Genomic DNA, 11644 nt, shown 5'->3' on the forward strand with positions numbered 1-11644 from the left:
AAGGAGTTATTCATGACTAGGAAACAGTAGATTGTAGTATATAGAGCTCAAACCACCAGATTTCAAATCCGGGCGCCCCGAGGCAACCCCGCTCGGCCGCCCCCCCCGCGCAGGCATGTTTGCAACTCACCCAGCGCACGCATGTGCATTCGCAACTCACCCCCAACCCCCCTCCCCCCCAGCTTACGCATGCGCATTTGTGCGGGCGCCGATATGAACACGTACGGAGCAGCGGGGAGAGGCCCCCACTGCTCCGTATGAGAGGAGAACTTCGGTGCGGCGGGGCGGCATGCCACCCCTAAATGTTTGCCGCCCTAGGCTCGGGCCTTTGTGGCCTCACCACAAATCCGGGCCTGGCAGTATTGTTTATAAGGCTATTCCAACTTTTTGTGTTGCTATGGATACAGAAAAGAGTGTGTTCCCACTACTGTTTGCTATATCCGGAGAAGCAGAGCCGGCAAGGACATATTAAAGACCTGGGACATTTAAGCATAAAGGGACTTTTTCTTCTTCAAAAATGTTTTTTTCTTGTAAAAAGGGTTTTTTTTGTTGCTTTTGTATTACAAAAAAAGTGCAAAAAATCCTATAAAGAATGTTCTCTCTGCACTTCTGCCCCAATGAATTCAGCTTTAACTAGTGTCTTGCAGGCCCTGTTACAAAATTGTATTCTACCCCCCCCATTATGGGTGTAGTCCCATGTTCTACTTACCTGTAGAGTTGCCAGCTTTTCTGGAAAAAAATACCAGCCTTCCTATATTATTGGCTTTTTTTTACCAATTAATAACGTTGGCATTAAGCATAATTTTTACCAGCCAGTTGGCAACCCCAATCCCCCGGTACCTCGGTGCTCTTATCAGATGTACTGACCCTTTAGCGCACCAATGGTTTATTTTGCAATTCCCTTGGACGCGTTCAGATTTTAAGCTGACCATACAAGCACCAATAAATGTTTTGTACGATTTTCGAGCCTTGTTTCATGTTTCATAATCGACCGGACAGGTTAGAAAATTTCAGTCAGATAACAATAAAATCTATAGATGTATTGTGTATCTGACGATATCCTTGGGGGGCCTACAGTGCATTTCCAGGATGTCACTTTTGTACAATTGGTGTCTGCCAACTATTTCTATTGGCGTTATCCTACAATTTCAGGCTGAATGTTAGTCGTTGCAGTTAAACGTATGATCGATATCCAAACCTTCTTCGGAAGAAGATAAAAACCTGAACGAGTATGGCCACCTTTAGTTTTCTTCCAACAAATATTTGGATATCAATCATACTTTAAATGCCACGACCCAAAACTCACATTCAGACTGAAATTGTAGGATAAAATCCTAAAATTAACAAATCGTAGGATGTTTGGAACATGAAATAGTTGGCAGATAACGGTCGTACAAAAGTGAATGCATTGTAGGTCCTCAAAGGATATTGTCAGACACACAATACATGCGCAGATTTAATCGTTATCTGACAGAAATTTTTGAACCTATTTGATAGACTTAACCAGAATTATCGGGACGATAATTTGAAGGCCACACACAGTCCAAAAATCATACAAAACTATGTTTTGTACAATTATAGCGGTGCGTGTATGGCCAGTGTCAGTCTTACTTTCTGACTGACCCTCCTGCTGTGAAGTTGTTTTGCTGAGAGCACAGATAATGACACAATCTTCTCCTCCATGCTAGGCAGCAACCTAATGGCGGTCGTTGGAACCTGAAAAAAGTACTTTTCCATATCCCTCTGACCTGGCAGAGCAGTGAAGAAATTCATTTAAGAGATCAGGTAAGGAGGTAGGGGGCTGCGTCATGAAACTGTTACACAATAATTGTCAGTGGGGTCAAGTATTTTGCTGTGACCTCTTATTGGCACCAGTAGTACTGGCACGAGCACATTACCACAGGAACATTGCATACCCATTGCCACTTCACCCAGAAACCTTATTCAGGCATTCAAATAAATATAGTATATATATATGAGTGTATATATAAGTGCAACTGTTCTAATGCCAAATGTGATATCCCACCCCCTCACCCCCAGCAGGCAATCAGCAGAACAATAGGAAGGGAGCAAGATAGCAGCTCCCAGTAGGTATCAGAATAGCACTCAATAGTAAGAAATCCTAGTCCGGCTTGGGACTCCTCCAGTTACATGGGAGTAGGAGAAACAATAGGTTAGCTGAAAGCAGTTCTAATGTGTAGTGCCGACTCCTTCTGAAAGCTCAGACTCAGGCACACTTTACTGCTGCGCTGCAAGTTGGAGTGATATCTCCCCCCTCACCCCCAGCAGCCGATCAGCAGAACAATGGGAAGGGAGCAAAATAGCAGCTCCCAGTAGGTATCAGAATAGCACTCAATAGTAAGAAACCCAAGTCCGTCTTGGGACTCCTCCAGTTACATGGGAGTAGGAGAAACAATAGGTTAGCTGAAAGCAGTTCTAATGTGTAGCGCTGGCTGAAAGCTCAGACTCAGGCACAATGCACTGAGATGGCGCCTACACACCAATATTACAGCTACAGCCGAATCCATGGTCCAGGCCGAACTGAATCGTAATCCTATGCCATGCATATTCTAATTCGGATTTGGTTCGGTATTCGGCCAAATCCTTTACGATAGATTCAGGGGTTCGGCTGAATCCAAAAAAGTGGATTTGGTGCATCCCTACACACTACATGCGCAACTGGGTGAGATGTAAACTAAGTATTTCCACACATACACTGCCACACTGTGTGGAGGCATACAGTATCCAAAGAACATTGCTTTCCAATTGGTTTACAGTCTTACAAACTCTCCATTCTGCAAACTGACAGAAATTGTTGACTGAAGGACGAGTAGATTATAGCCTGTGTCACATCAAGTAAATGTAAATCAACCTGCCAAACACACAAGTGAACTTAATGTTCCCGTCATGAAATGCTTTTTACTTTCCTCTTCATTGTTAGGAAGACTTAAAGGAAAAGTAACCCCAAAAATTGATGTGATGATTATGTACTTTTGCCCTGCACTGGTAAAAGTTTTGTGTTTTCTTCAGAAACCCTTCTATAGTTTATATAAATAAGCTGCTGTGTAGCCACGGGGGCAGCTATTTAAGATGGAAAAAAGGAGAAAAGGCAAAGGTTACATAGCAGATAAGCCCTGTAGAATTCAATGGGAATCTACTCAGCTTATCTGCTATCTAACCTGTGGCTTTTCTCCTTTTTTCCAGCTTAAATGGCTACCCCTGTGGCTACACAGCGGGGTATTTATATAAACTATAGTAGGGTTTCTGTAGCAAACACCCCAGCTGTACCAGTGCAGGAACGGCTGCCCCCGGGGCTACACAGCGGGGTATTTATATAAACTATAGTAGGGTTTCTGTAGCAAACACCCCAGCTGTACCAGTGCAGGAATGGCTGCCCCCGGGGCTACACAGCGGGGTATTTATATAAACTATAGTAGGGTTTCTGTAGCAAACACCCCAGCTGTACCGGTGCAGGAATGGCTGCCCCCGGGGCTACACAGCGGGGTATTTATATAAACTATAGTAGGGTTTCTGTAGCAAACACCCCAGCTGTACCAGTGCAGGAACGGCTGCCCCCGGGGCTACACAGCGGGGTATTTATATAAACTATAGTAGGGTTTCTGTAGCAAACACCCCAGCTGTACCAGTGCAGGAACGGCTGCCCCCGGGGCTACACAGCGGGGTATTTATATAAACTATAGTAGGGTTTCTGTAGCAAACACCCCAGCTGTACCAGTGCAGGAACGGCTGCCCCCGGGGCTACACAGCGGGGTATTTATATAAACTATAGTAGGGTTTCTGTAGCAAACACCCCAGCTGTACCAGTGCAGGAATGGCTGCTCCCGGGGCTACACAGCGGGGTATTTATATAAACTATAGTAGGGTTTCTGTAGCAAACACCCCAGCTGTACCAGTGCAGGAATGGCTGCTCCCGGGGCTACACAGCGGGGTATTTGTATAAAATATAGTAGGGTTTCTGTAGCAAACACCCCAGCTGTACCAAAATGTATGTGATGTTGCAGAATAAACTTAAAAAATGCAAGGATAGTGGTATAATGACATTATACCATATGGAAGGCTTCAAATACTAGAAATGTTCGCGTTTAACTCGAAAATGGTTAAAAATGTGAATTTGTTTTGTCAGCTTGTATTTTTGCTACACACTTTCAAAGGGAAATTAATCCCACCATTTAACCCTTTTTTAAAGGGAATTTAATCCTATCATTGCTTTCTATTTCACCCATTTTCAAGGGGAATTAAATCTTATCATTGTTTTTTATTTTACCCAGTTTCAAGTGAAATTTAAACACATTATTGTTTTCCAAGAATGAGCGCCAATACTCCTAAAATGGCTGCTGGAGCAACTGTTTGGAAAAATAAAGAGGATTCATGGAGACGAACATCCGTTTCGAGTTTAATTTGAATTTATACCATGTCGAGTTGATACGACTTTTTCGTAAATCAGCCCCTAAACTATCAATTTGTTTGGAGAGGTCTTTGCCAGATTTGGCCACACTTTGGCCACAACTTTGAGCTAATCGGGTTTATCCAATCGTTGGCCTGGACTATATATATATATATATGTTCAAGGTGAAGACCACTCTCCAATCTTGGGTACTCGGTCAATTATTAATTATACAAGAAGAAACGATGGTGAAATAAAAATATAATCACTATTAACAGAATATGGATAGTTGGTCCTCTTTCTTCTTTAATATATATATATATATATATATATATATATATATATATGACCGGCACGCACATTTTTGGGCTACATGTCAATGTCACTTTATAGTTGCTTAGTAAAGTCTAGAGATCTTACAAGCCACTCTCGGCCAATGGGTTAAACCTCTAAGAGCGGTAATTTATCTGTATCGACTGCGCTTGTTTTGTAAATGTTTAAATGAAATCTGATAAACAAATGCAGCATCTAGGGGAATAATACGTCTGCACTTGCTAAATAACAGCAGCAAGCAGTTCAGGAAGGCAGCCGCAGCAGCAGCAGCAGGGGCTGGACAAGTCTCAGTGCCTCATTATGTGCTTGCCACCAACTGGGTGTGAGATGAATAGAAGCCTTGTACTGACAGACACATGCTTCTCAGAACCCAAACTGCAGCTTCTGTCTGTTTAAATTTCCTCTTGGAACAAGGCTTGACTGCGTAAAGCGCATTTATAGTAGGCTCTGTCGGAGAGAGGAAAATGAACATGATTTTGTTCTTTGGGTTTGGGGTTTTGTCTTTTATGGTCTTGTAGTCACCAAAAACTAACCATAGCTCTTGGTAGACATTGATTAGTCTTTCTTGAGGTCCTCTGATTACCATCTGTTCTATGGAAAGCAAACAGTACAAGTATGGGACTCGTTACCCAGAAATCCGTTATCCAGAGAGCTGAAAAATTATTATATCTAGGCTCATAAAGATATCAGTCATTCCTAGGTTCAGATTTAATGTGTTATACCTGCATTCATAATGTCAGACTGAATAAGGGCACATCTTATTTAGTCTCAGACTGAATTTGGGAAATACCAAAACTGTAGAGGTTACCAAAAAATAATAATAATATTCACTTCAGTGTTGGCTCAGTTTGAGTAGCCCCAGGGTTGCCACCTTTTTATTTTATTTTTTTGGGGGGGGGGCGAACTGAAAAGGGGCGGGCGATGACATGGCGATGGCCAGTGGGAGGTTTATGGAGCACATCCAGGAGAATAAGGTAGGTTCTTGACAGATTGGGGCAGAATGGGGGGATGGCCAGGCGCCAATCATAAGATATTACAAATTTACTAGCAACTACATAGCCATTAAAGTTGTAATACCAGCCCTGGCAGGTGTTTTACTGGCTAGGCTTGTAAAATACGGTCCTGGTGAAAACCTTACACTTACCTAAAAATGTGTGTTAATATGTATGTTGGGAAAAGGGGTAAAGGGTTGTTGCTTTGCTAAGTATACTTAGAAAAGTTAAGTGTAATTTAGACCCCTGGCCACCAGAGGGCAGTGCAGGCAGTGGATATAAAAGGAGGAGCCACACCCAGGTTCGCGGTCTTTGACAGGAGGGCGGGGTTGAATCAACACCTATTGACAGGAAGTGAGTAAGGACCTGGGCAATAGTAGGTATAGGAATAGGTAGCATAGGTTAGAGGGGTGTAATAGCGAGCATTAAGTGTATGAGGTAGTCAGAAATGGGGAGCCTCCCCCCCAACCAGGAGAAATGGGAACCAGGTTCCAACGGGTCTCCCGTTAGTCAGGGAATCCAGTGCCAGTATAGGAATAGTGTAGAAGGCTTCTGGCCAGAATCCGTAGATTAAAAGGCCTATCCTGGAAGAGTGGAGGGGTATCACTGAGGAGTACCGGACAACTAAAAAGAGTGGAGGGGTACTAAAGTGGATACTGGACCACTAAAATGAGTGGAGGGGTACTAGAGTGGATACTGGACCACTAGGCAGATAGGTGGGACTAGGTCCATGGTACGGAATTAAAGAGATATTTTGCTAAGCTGTGTAACTGGACTGGGATGTTGGTGGAAGGAAAAAGAATGCTCCAGTGCCTGCCTGTGTGAATGTAACGGTGACAATCGGCTGTGAATAAAAAGGGTAAGGGCACTGTCTCTTTAAGGAATTATTACCCACGTCCTCCCTACACCTAGACTTAAATTAGAGCAAATAAATGTGTGTTTTATGCCCACGGTCAGGCTGAATGAATTTAGTTCTTGCCTTGGCTTACCTAGAAATAAACTGAATGGAAGAGCTCACACGTATCCATGTTGTGAATGGTGTCATGTTAGCAAACAACCCCAGTGTGTTGCAACAAATTACAAACGTGCGGCGGGGACCCTCAAAGGTTCCTAACGCCGCTAAATAACGACTATTTTAAAACATCACAATTTCTCAACCTTTTTTTTTTTTTTTTTTAGCCCGGCAACTCGTTCCCTGCTCAGCGTGGTAAAAAGAAAACAACGGGTTTTGCGAAAAGAACAAAAGAGAAAAATCCATATAAGCGGCAGCAAACAACCCCACCGAATATTTGTATGCAAACACTTGGTTCGTTAGAAACCTAAGTGTGTTTGTTGTCAGAACGCTCACAGCTGGACGCGGCACAAAGTGGTCTGAAGATATTCACTTAACCGACTCTAAATAGTGGTCTTGCTTTTCCCATCTCCCACCATACACTGTCAGAGCCCCCGCTGAGGGCATTTTTCTTTTCTTTTCTATATATATTTTTTTTTTGCAGCCAGAAAAGGGAAGGCATTTATTTAGATGACTGAAAATGGAAAGGTCATGATAACGCGTGTTAATTGTTCATAATAGTCATGAATATTGTCATAATTATTTTAAAGCACAATTAGCGACCTTAAAAGCATTTTCCTCTATTCATGACCACATAAAACAGATCCTGGCCTATCTTGTCTTAGTGAAAAGAATCCTAGACAATAACATGCAGCAGACGCCGGCTTCTTACTGAATCTAGCAAGAAACAATTCCGCCGTGTCTAATTAATTTATCCGCCAATGGTGGAAACATCTGGCATGTTCTATGCTGAGGATGCCCTGTTGATGAACGCGTTAGCCCTGAAATCAACCACTGAAATCAATAGGAAGTTTAACAGATTAGTTCAGGATTAGGGAGTCGAATCTGTGAAAAAGGGAGATGCACGCGGGTCATTAGGTGCAAGTTTGCCTTTTGCAAGGAGATGTCGAAGGGGTGCTGATTGGACCGGGAAATGCGTTAAAGCTGTAATAGCTTTGTTACTTTTTAATTTCAAGCTAATTTGTGTTGTGTTATTAAGATCATCCATTCTAACTAGTCATTATACAGTCCCTTCTGCAATCAACATCGCATCAAACAATTGTAATAAAAATATACAGGTATGGGATCCGTTATCTGGAAACCTAAATCCAGAAAGTTCCGAATTACGGAAAGGCCGTCTCCCATAGACTCCATAATAAGCAAATAATTCTAATTTTAAAAATGATTTTCTTTTTCTCTGTAATAATAAAACAGTACCTGTACTTGATCCCAACTAAGATATAATTACCCCTTATTGGGGGCAGAACAATCCTATTGGGTTTATTTAATGGTTAAATGATTCCCTTTTCTCTGTAATAATAAAACAGTACCTGTACTTGATCCCAACTAAGATATAATTACCCCTTATTGGGGGCAGAACAATCCTATTGGGTTTATTTAATGGTTAAATGATTCCCTTTTCTCTGTAATAATAAAACAGTACCTGTACTTGATCCCAACTAAGATATAATTACCCCTTATTGGGGGCAGAACAGCCCTATTGGGTTTATTTCATGGTTAAATGATTCCCTTTTCTCTGTAATAATAAAACAGTACCTGTACTTGATCCCAACTAAGATATAATTACCCCTTATTGGGTCAGAACAGTCCTATTGGGTTTATTTAATGGTTAAATGATTCCCTTTTCTCTGTAATAATAAAACAGTACCTGTACTTGATCCCAACTAAGATATAATTACCCCTTATTGGGGTCAGAACAGTCCTATTGGGTTTATTTAATGGTTAAATGATTCCCTTTTCTCTGTAATAATAAAACAGTACCTGTACTTGATCCCAACTAAGATATAATTACCCCTTATTGGGGTCAGAACAGTCCTATTGGGTTTATTTAATGGTTAAATGATTCCCTTTTCTCTGTAATAATAAAACAGTACCTGTACTTGATCCCAACTAAGATATAATTACCCCTTATTGGGGGCAGAACAGCCCTATTGGGTTTATTCAATGGTTAAATTATTTTGTAGCAGACTTAAGGTATGGTGATCCCTTATCCGGAAAACCCCAGGTCCCATATTGCAGATTTTTCTTCAGATTTCTTCAGACAAATCTGTGTCATAAATGTTGGAGGTGGTACATCCCTAGCTCCTCAATACACAACAGTCCCTGACCCACTGGAGCTTACAGTCTTAATTCCCTACCAGACATGCTCAATAGGGTCAGTTTCGTGCATGTTTTTGGTCTGTAGAAGAAACCAGTTTGAGCCCTGGGCGAATTAAAAAAAAACCCAAGTAGACATCGGCATATTTATTAAGCCTTAAGTTCCAAAAATTGTATATTCCGTGGGCAAATATAACATAATAGAGGGGTGTATTATATATATGAGAGGTTCCTTGGGCAGCACATGATTCAATCTAGATTTTTGGTAGAACAAAGTCAAAATGATTGCATTGGGGCAGTTGCTAAAGCACAATTTTTTCAGGTCGGGCTTTTTGTTTCTGAAAACTTGATTTCGTTGTGAACAAACCCCCCACAAATTTGTGACAAAACCAAATGCTAAAATACACCAGCCTGTCAATATCATGCTGTCAATATCATGTAGAAGTCAATGGCAGATGTTTTACAACTGAAAGATCTTTCTTTGCTTCGTTGTTTTTGGTGGGGTTTGATACTGGCTTTTGTGTGCCAATATGAAACAGTCACAGTTATTGTGCACCTTTTTTTTGTTGGGTGCTTTTTCTGTTCAGATCTTTTAATAAACGACTGACATTCATGGAAATTATTTTTTTGTGGTTTTATGGTTCCAAAAAAAATAAAACAAAAACAAAATCTCCCTTCTATATCTACTGAGATGCCATAGATATCAGTGGGAAGTGGGTATTCTCAATGATTCATATGGATAATGATGGTTTTTTTTCTTGAAAACTCCAAATGGCTCGAGAATGCATAGAAAGCACAAAAACTACCGCAATTATACACCATTGCGAATACCCATTCATGAATTCTCTTGAGGTCACATTAGAATTGTGATCACAGCAATGCAGATTCGTCTTGATTTGGTGTCATTTAATTGCTTCCACTATGCGATTTTTCATAAATGTGCCTGTCAGTGTAAGGCTCTGAATCCCGGGCATGACAATAGACATAACCACTTGACTGAGGATGAATATTTATCCATTTATATGTTGGGATCTCTATATCAAAGCAAGGGTTAGTACTTATAAAACGCTAAATAGCTACAACCCTTATAGGTATAAAGTACATAAACCTTAGTAGTGATGAGTGCAGTTTGCCATTGGCAATTTTTTGCAGCAGTTTAGCTTAAAAATTCACCAAAACTTCATGCCAAAAAAGTTGTGGTTGCGTAAAAAAAGCGTTTTTTGCATCAAAAAAAGGGCGCGCGTCAAAAAATTTTTTATGCGGTATACACAGTTCATTAATTTTTTGCCATTTTGCTAATTTTTCAGCAGTGTTGCTAATTTTTTTGGCAAAGCGAAACGATTCACTAAACAGAATCGGACTGGGCCCAGACCTGATCCCTGTCGGAGCTCCCAAGGTTGCAGGTCCCACTCCCCCAACGCATTGCAGGTAAGTTTAATTTATATGCACTCAAGTGAGTGATCAGGTGAGTGGAGCAGAGGCCCCTGCGGGGGGGTTTGGAAGCCATGGCAGGGGCCCTGCAACTCCCAGTCTGACCCTGACACTAAACCGTAGTAATTCAGGACTTGGGATTTGTAGTTGTAAGGGCTCTGGCACAGGGGGAGATTAGTCGCCCGTGACAAATTTTCCTTGTTGCGGGCGACTAATCTCCCCGAAATGCCATCCCACCGAGAATATAAAGGCAACTTCTGCGATTTTGGGGAAATTGCGGCGCCGCGTATGCCATTTACATTCTCGCTGGTGGGATGGCATTTCGGGGAGATTAGTCGCCCGCGACAAGGGAAATTTGTCGCGGGCAACTAATCTCCCCGTGTGCCAGAGCCCTAAAGCATGAAGCAGATTATGAATACTAGGGCTGCGGGTAAGGACAGCCATGTATCCCAATTCCAACCCTGTGCGTAAATTAATCAAATATTCATGTAAAATACTGAGATTTTTGTGCATCTCCATGAGCAATAATAGCCCTGCTCCGATTCTGCTGACAGAAGAGAAATGGAAGGATATCTGTCTCATGGAACATGTCAGAGGAGATATCAGTGGGATGTGGGAGAGAGTTGGGTTGCTGGGAGTTTAGCCGTGGTTCCCTTACAGGTATTTGTGGGATATTACTGCCTCCTTGTGTTTGCCTGTAAGTCTGGGCCGGGATGGAAAGGGGAAGCAGAAACACAGGGAAATGTAGGAACGACTAGAACTAGGGATGAGCCAAATAAGGATTTAGTCATGGTTTGGGCTGAATCCCATCACTCTTTGAAGGATTCTGGATCCCAACATAATGCATTTATTTTTTTTCATAATTTTCAATTTTCAAGAGCACAGAAATGCACAAGTCCAATGTTTATGAGCCCTAGGGGGCATGATTTTGTGTCCCCTACTGTCTACATCTTTGCTTTACTGTCTCCCTTTTGCCCTGCTGTCTTCCTCTTGCACTACTGTCTCTGTCTTTCCTTACTGTCTCCATCTTTTCATACTGTCTCCATCTTGCCCTACTGTCTCCATCTTGCCCTACTGTCTCCATCTTGCCCTACTGTCTCCATCTTTCTCTACTGTCTCCCTCTAGCCCTACTGTCTCCATCTTGCCCTACTGTCTCCCTCTTGTCCTTCTTTCTCCCTCTTGCCCTACTGTCTCCATCTTTCTGTACTGTCTCCATCTTGCCCTACTGTCCCCCTCTAGCCCTACTGTCTCCATCTTGCCCTACTGTCTCCCTCTTGTCCGTCTTTCTTCCTCTTGCCCTACTGTCTCCATCT

This window comes from Xenopus tropicalis, chromosome 7 (genome assembly GCF_000004195.4).
Source record: "Xenopus tropicalis strain Nigerian chromosome 7, UCB_Xtro_10.0, whole genome shotgun sequence".
Classification (NCBI taxonomy): domain Eukaryota; kingdom Metazoa; phylum Chordata; class Amphibia; order Anura; family Pipidae; genus Xenopus; species Xenopus tropicalis.